At 29.1% G+C, this 8,889-nt stretch overlaps 1 pseudogene; it reads left to right on the forward strand.

Annotated features, from left to right (window-relative positions):
- Positions 1–635: 635 nt before the first annotated feature.
- On the forward strand, positions 636–4,312 carry LOC132951329 (cytochrome P450 9e2-like; annotated as a pseudogene).
- The last annotated feature ends 4,577 nt before the right edge of the window (positions 4,313–8,889 follow it).

The raw sequence follows: 8,889 nt of genomic DNA on the forward strand, positions 1-8,889 counted from the left end.
CTATTGGCTGTGGTGAAGAGTGTGACCTACCAATGTGTATGCGTCCCATTATGGTAAACAGTGTGATTTAGTTCGTGACTCACTACGATTATTATATTATTTTTATGCAATTTCAATGCGGAAACTAGTTGTTGTTACTATAATTATCTATATTTCATTAGTACCTACATATTAGTTTTCAAGTTATAACAAATGAAAACATTCCTGCAGTATAAAACTTGAAGTTATTTTCTCAAATAAGTTTACTAAGAACTGTAAAAAGAAAAAAAATTGGCAAAATGTATTATGTTAACCAAAGACATTTTTGAAGAGTTTGACTTAATTTTTTATTTAAAATTGTTACACTGCACAAATTTTTTTTAAAAAACCTATATTATCAGGTATACATATATGCCATAACATTATTTGTTTTATCTATTTTGAAATGCATTCTCTAAATACTGAAATAACAATGAACATACTTTTCAAACCATACCGTGTAATGGATATACACACGTACGAAAAATGAAAGAAATCGAACGTGCCGCATACGAAGCCAGTACCGTTGTTCGGGAACTTGTTCAGAACGATGCTGGGGCTTGAAAGTGAAAACGAGACGTTTAATAAAATTTAAAACAGGTTCAAATAAAAAAAAAATGTGTAGGTTTTACCAGATGAGGATGACGTCATTGCAGATGATTCGAGATCCAGAACTCATAAACAATAACGTGCTCATCTGCACAGACTTTTCGTACTTCACGGACCACGAGTTACAAATGGACGCCAGTGCAGGCGGTTTTCCTCAAAATAATATGGGTTGCTGAGAATATTTCTGAGAACCTATCTACCTAAAGGTTGACTGTATTTAGTTGAAAATATAAAAAAGAGTGTATCATATAATTATGTTTCCAATATATTTTTTATTAATTTTAGACGATATCAAATTATAATTTGTCTGATATGAAAAAAAATTGTCCGACACTTTATAGTAGAAAAAAAGTTAAAATTCTATTTCTATGGTAGTTCCCTGTAACAAATAGTTGATATTTAGGGGGGTCTAAAAGTCAAAATTGTCCCGTATTTTTAAAAGTAATCGGGAAAAACAATAAAACAATTAGGGAAAAACTGGATACGCAAAACCAGTTTTTGACAAAATGGAATTTTTTTTTTGTAACTCAAAAAATAAATTTCAAACTTTGCGGACCAGAAGTGTTTACTGAATATTCATGTATGCAATTACTAAACATGAAATAATTTTCAAAATATTTCGGCTCTTTTTTGTTATATTTATAGGTATATTTTAAATGTTCTACGTTTTAAAAAAATATTTTCGATTTATTTTATGCTGGGTGATTTATAATTATTTACTAAACAATGATTCATTTATTACAATGCAAAATTTTTTTTTTAAATTTTAATACACCATAATATCGTAGATAAATGATTATGATAAATAATTTTTAATCGTCAAACATCCAAAGTGATTGTTATCACCTACCCGCCTACCGAATATTATAGGTATTTGTTGCTCCACAGACTGGACTCACCTGTGAACTTCTTGGCGGGCTCTCTACTACCGGCCAGAAGTGGAAGATCGTGAGACAATATATGAGCCCGGAAATCGGGGTTTACGCGTCCTGTAAACCAAAGATGTGCCACAGTCAGATTAAAAATGTAGCAAAAAGATGATTAACTATATCGATAGAAAATCCAAAACTACTGATCAGTTCGACGTGCACGATATCACAATTCAATATGCGACCGACGTAATAATTGGGACGTGCGCCTTCGGTTTGAAATTAGGTACTATAGGTATCCTATAGTATATTAGGTAGTCATACACTCATATGACAAACGAAGACAGTGAATTTCGAAAGTTTACAAAACTATTATTTAAATAAACGTTCAGACGAATGTTTGCCAACAAGTTGTCAATGATTTCACCAAAAATTTCGAATATTTTAAAAATAAAATTTTCTTATCGGAAATTATATGGAATACCTAATTATTATATTTTGTCATTTAAAGGTGAATCGAGTACAGAGTCACAGCGAAAAGAACAATGTGGATAAAAACGATGTGGAACAAACACTAATGTGAGCTAAGAAATAACTTGAACCAACTAATAACTCGTATTCTGAAGGTGAAGTGCATAATATTTAGGGTAACGCGTATTAGTGCTTAGTGTATAGACAATCATTGTGGTTGTTCACTTTGTGTTTAATCTTATATATAATTTTTTTTTTTGGCAGAGAAATGTACATAAATGGATATTATTTCAAATTCAATTTTAATATATTTTGCTGGTGCCAAACCGGTATCCGATACGTTAGATTTTTGTTTACACAAGTTAGCGATTAATAAACATGTACAAAACGATTGCGTGAATATAATATATTAACGTGAAGAGAGAAAAACGCAGTGGTGAATTCAGTAATGGTAATTTGATGGATCTCCATTACTCTGACATGGTTTTAACAGGTATTTACGTTTCTATATACCTATACTGAAAATCTATAACGTGTCATAAAATATTGTTCACTTAGATATAGATATAGGTACATATTTCCATTAAATAAAGTGATACATATTTTGATAAAATGTAATATTTTAAATTATATTTGACAAACATTGTGCAAGTGCAACGGTACTATTATTTTATTAAACTCATTGGCGGAAATTGAGAGGGGGCTGGCTTGAGGGGGCTTAGCCTCCCAAAAGTCTGTCAAGCCCTCTCCTTTTTTATTTTGGTAGGATCGAAGCCCCCCCCATCCGCTAATATATTTAAATAATGATAGCCCCCCCTCCCTGAAATTGTAATGGATTTCCGCATATGATTAAACTACTAAGACTTACCAAGTCCCGGACTCCTCATTTATTATCGAAAAAGGCCAACAAATAATAAAACCTACTTACAGCGTTAATCAAAATCACTAATCCAGATGTTTTTTATCCGCAAATGTTTTCTCCGGAAGAAAAAACAACATAACCTAGTGGCACTAAATTGTTGTTTGGGACGGACTTAGGTGGGTAGGTCTATAGCAGTCTATACCTCGGAGTGAGATAAATTATTTGTCGCATCCTCAACGAAACATCAGAACTTCGTTGTCTCTGTGCAAGGGCCAAAGATCATTCCAATTTTCCTACATGACTTCAATTTCGGAATCTACATCAATAGAAAGTCGAGTCTGTATGATGGACGTATTTTAATTAAAGAAATACGCGTTATCAATACCTACTTATTTTTTTTTTAATTTTTAATATTTAAATTATTTTTAAAATCGTATAAATTGAAAGACAAAAATACATATAAGGTACTATCTACCTTTATACAACATTATTTTAGGCTTAAGCAAACAATTTATTTATAATTTATTAAAGACAATATGATATATTATATACAATATACATTAAACATATATAACATAAGTACATAATAAATTTCATAGAATTGTCTTTCTTTCGATAAACTGTAGAATAATTTTGAATTTTAATACTTATAAAAAATAATACAGGTTTATCTAGTTTTTTATTACTAGATACCAATGTGATATTATATAATATGAATACATAAAATATAATATTATCTAGAAAATCTTGATTTTTTTATGAACGTTTTAAATTTGAACGACTGTAAATTTGTTTAACCTTGTCCAATATATAGTTTGCAATTTCTGGTAATAACGTCTATTAGTCAACAGCCTATATACAATGTTATAATCTATTCATATGGTATACATTCCACAGATTACAGAAAATTAATTTAAAAAAAAAAAATTGTCATAGAAAATTAGAGTAATGGACCCCCCCCCCCCCCACTCCATATATCTCAATCTCATAATCAACAAATAAATATAGGCATCCTACAGAATCGTTTTCTTCATACAATGTTATATAATTACAGCATACAATGTAAAAACAATAATACAAACAATGCTCTAAAAGTGCTTTAGAACACAGCAATACTCAAATAGATATGGTCTGAACTTTATATCTTTTATGAAAGTATATTGCTTTTGATATTTAATTTTAAAACTTTGATACAAAGTCACTCTTGCCGTATTTCGACTGAATTATTAAACTTGTTTCGAAAAAAAAAACAAATCCTGCATAGTTTATAATATTAGGTAGTAATACGTTGTCTCTGCTATAATAAACTTTGACGGAGTCCTACACCATCCCGGTTTTCAATCTTCTCTCAAATAGTTAGACGTCTACAATATGATTTATTATCATTATTTTAAAATGTATAACAATATATCTAGAATGCAGTCTTGCCGTCTTGGTACCCGAAGTTAAAACAATCGAGGCTAGAGTGCAAGACGAATGCTGAATTTACGTCTATATATATATACTATATAGTACATCTGTCTAGTCTCTAGTGTCTACTTATATTAAATTTCTAACGTTTGACATTGATTAAATGTTTTGAATATAAACAAAGTGGATAAGTCGTAAAATTTGAAATAATTTGACAAGAAAACGAGGAACCCTCAAATAAATATTCAACCTATAGTTCATCACTTCATCACTAACCCACTGTCACATATTATTGGAAGTGAAAGTTACTAGTGAAGTAGTACAAAAAATATCAGAAATTTGAAAAAATGAAGTTTAGGTATAGGTACTTAAAAATCAGAATTTTAAAAATGTATTGTTAAATGGAACAATGGGCATGTTTAAAAAATCACTCTGTAATCTGTATATATTTGTATATTAGTTATAATAAAATGTTCTCGGAAATATTATCTTCCTCTTCAACCATCAATAGTACCTAAAACGTTTAATCAGTCAAAAAATAACAAAGTTTATTAATTATTAAGCTGCTATCATCAAAAGAAATATCTATTAGAATTTAGATTATCACGTCTGAGATTACAATCGATTCAATCAAACTGTATTTTATTTCATTGTTACAATAAGTATGGTGGTTTTTGGCCTTCTGGATTCAGCATGTCGATAAAATGTTTGTTTTAATAGCAATCTAAAATTACTTTTACACATATGCTAGTGAAATTACAACAAAAAATACGTTGTGTTAATGTGTGATGATAAATTAAATTATAACATTTGAATAACTACTGTATGGTTAAAAATAACTTTACTTCATTGTTGAAATAGTAACTTCAATCTAGAAATTATTACTTTAAATTTTACTGAAAACTATTTAATATGGAAATATTGGTTTTACTACAGTAAATTATATTATATTAAAAGTAATATAATTGTTCTGATTATACTATTACACTAAGAAAATCTGCTTTATCATAGAAATTATACTAATTTAATATAATTGATTGATCATATAAGCCAATATCAATGAAAATAGTAAACTTTTCGGATCAATGTTATTATTTTATACTTAATATATAGGTATGACTGTATGAATGGTACAACGTAATTTTAACCTTAGATATTCTCCGAGTATTATGTGTACCTATATAGGAACTTCAATTATTTTGGTTAATAATTTTATTGTAATTTAGTATTTTATTGAATGATAATATTTATTATTTCATTAGTGTTTGGAATTATTGTAGAAATCTATTATCTATAATATAATATTGTATACAGTGTGTTTTGTCGGAGTTTTCGATTTGTGCATATTTATAATAACTTAATGGCCATACTCTCTCGGCGTTATGTATCTATGTTATACACTCATACTTCAGTTATACCACATCATACAAATTTGATTATTTCACACATACATTATTTAAAAGCATGCTCCGGTATCATGCTGTAAGTGTATATGCTAGCGTGCCTTTATACAGTGAATTATATTTTGACCAGACGAAAAAAAAGTCTCAAGATATGTGGAGTATTGAATATGCATTAGGTATAACAAATTATTTAATATCTAATTTTTTTTTGTGGTTTTTTACGATAGCCAAAAAGACCAAAAAACTCTGGTTTATTTTTATATTTATATTTTAAATATTGAGAGTAGTATCTATTACTGAATAATTATAATATTATGATTTATGATAGTGCGAATTTACAAATAATAGAAAACACATATCAACAAGCATGTAGGCAACGTATGAAGCCTGTACTATGTTTATTCAGGCGCATACAGACATTGCAGCTTATTATAATAATAATATTGTCTCGTCTAAGTATTTACAATACAATAATTTCTTGTTGAATTCACATACAAAATCGTTTGCTATGATGCCTAAATTAATGTTATGAAAAAATAAACATTTCAATTAATTATATTTTGGTTTTAGACGTCATCGATACGAAATAATATTATTTCCCATGTAACACGAGTACCTGGTGCGTTCGATAGAAATATTGTACACTATCGAATATCGCTTTATGTCTGTAATATCTCCAATATAATTATACAGCACCACATCTTATTAGTTATTACGTACCTATTACTTATTATGTACAATACGTATCACTCGGTATCAGTGCACACGAATCGTCTCTGTCGCCACTTGAATTATTCATTTTTGTCTATATGAGAAAAAAAGGTCACTCGAAATGGATATGTACCTACACTACAATAATTTCCGGAACGAGGTAGATGACCTTTTTTTTACAGGTATTTTTTCAGATGAATGTCATTAAAAAAAATTGACAACCGATAAAACAAAAAATTATACAGTTGTCGTAGATTGCTACAGAACCAACAAATCGGGAAATATATTATTTTCTGTAATATTTAGTCGACATTTAAAATTGAAATGCCAATTATTATATTATTACACCCAACTACCCAAGGTATGGAAATGTAATACAAGATTCATCTTAAGTTTTTACTTAAAATAAAAACAGTTTAACGTAAAGTTACATAAATTTGTTATGAGTGATTATTTTGATGATATTGGATATTTAAAATTTCTCATAATAATAATATGGATTTATCTTGTAACGGGTTTTATTATTATTCAACGAATATCGATTATAAAAACCTGAAAAATTCCACTGTTACTTAAATTGTCATTTTCGATTGGTTAGGTTAGGATACAATGCAGAATATTAGTATTCTAAAAAATTATACGTAGGGACTTGAAACTTTTCCACCATCACGTATGTTACTATTAACCGCTATAATAATGAAGTTTTCAAAGTATTTAAATTAATTTTAAGCTATTTATACAACTATCTTATTCACACACTTTTACCATGATACGTCAGTATTGACTAATTAAAAAAAACAATAACAAGTAATAGTAATATTATAAATATCACTAGTTTTCATATATTTTGCGATTTAATTTTTGGAATAAATTAAATAAACTGCGACCAATTATAAACTAACAGAAAAAATTGCGCAAATAACGAGCACCCAACAAATTTTAGAGGGAACAAATTCGGTAAGGGCTTGCAATTGTAGTTAGATGCAATTTGAGTGCGCCTGTGTGAAAATATAGGTATCTCGTACGAACGTTTAATTTTTCATTGGTTTATAAATAGTACTAAAATAATTATCTATTTATACATGTGGTTATGTGGTCATATTCGGATAATCCATACATGCCTAATTCATATTTGACTCGGGAACGTGTCAACTCTGTTACCTAGCTATTGCTTAAATTTGAACGTCGACGAAATTAAAATAAGTTAACGTCTGGTCTGAATTGGAAACTAATGTAAATTACAACACTTAAACAATTATTGACCATGTATAAAATTATATCAATATATATATATATATTTATCAAAAAGATGACGATTTAAACAGAAATCGAATATAAGCACTCGCGTAAATGCATTATATTATGTTTCATTATTTTAGTAGGTACGTACCTTGAAGTTTCGTTTACAAACCTAATACGTTATTATTATTTCGAACGCATCAATATCATATTAGTTTACTGTATAGTTATGACTATAATGTATGAGTACCTAATATATTAATATGCTGCAACGACAGCTAGCTATAATTATAACATATTAACCACGTTTTCGCAAGCATCCGTCCAACGTGTCCAACAAATTCGCGTTGGTAACTTGTTAGACATCTGATTTTGACTACTTTCAAAATTGATTGGACTTCATTTTCACTGAGGGGCCTATTGGAATTTTTTACAGGGTATATGCGTCAAGTCCACGCTGGCAATGCAACTTTTTGTGTCGGGACAATCAAATGTTGAAAGTAATTCTTGACAGTGGCCAACAAACGAAAAGAACATATTATAATATGTAAAAAAATTTAAAAAAATGTCTCAACAAACAGTTGCATACATATTATAGCTGCAGGTACCTACTACACACATATAGTTTGTCTCGACAGTATAGACCCTATACGTGTAAATTTTTTTTTTAAAATAATAATAACCGTGTACGGATCATATTCATATTTGCGCGCGTACGCCGCACTGCTATCGCCCGATATTTACAATGGATTTTGAAACACTATAACGAAGGACGTCGCTCGAACATTTGCCGGAGTACGAAATTAGTATAATGCTGAAATAACAATAAATAATAATGATATGCGCACACCTATTATATTAAGCATAATGTATAGTTACGTACAAAGTGAGTTCGATAAATTGGACTTGGTTGCAAGGTCTCACTTTCGACCGTGCTATATTGTAGAAGACGGGGATTTAGAATTTAAATTCTTCACGATATTTTTTTTCACAGAAGCGTGGAATTTGTCGTTACCTAAATTTTGAGCACTAAAGCTTTCATATTATAGTATCCGATTTTTATTTTTCATAATCCTATAAAATGTAATGATTTATAGTTACGGCCTTGAGCGGTGCTACACCTATATGTTTTAACATTGTTATAAATTATAGGAAACTAATATTACTATTTAACACATTAAGAGTTGGAGGTGTTTAGTGTTATATATTTTAAGTGTAAGCAAAATAACTGTGTCCCAATTCGTTTTTTTTTATCACGAGAAATAAACGTATACTTAATGGTTATTTTTCGTTACAT

The sequence above is a fragment of the Metopolophium dirhodum genome, chromosome 8, assembly GCF_019925205.1.
Source record: "Metopolophium dirhodum isolate CAU chromosome 8, ASM1992520v1, whole genome shotgun sequence".
Lineage (NCBI taxonomy): Eukaryota > Metazoa > Arthropoda > Insecta > Hemiptera > Aphididae > Metopolophium > Metopolophium dirhodum.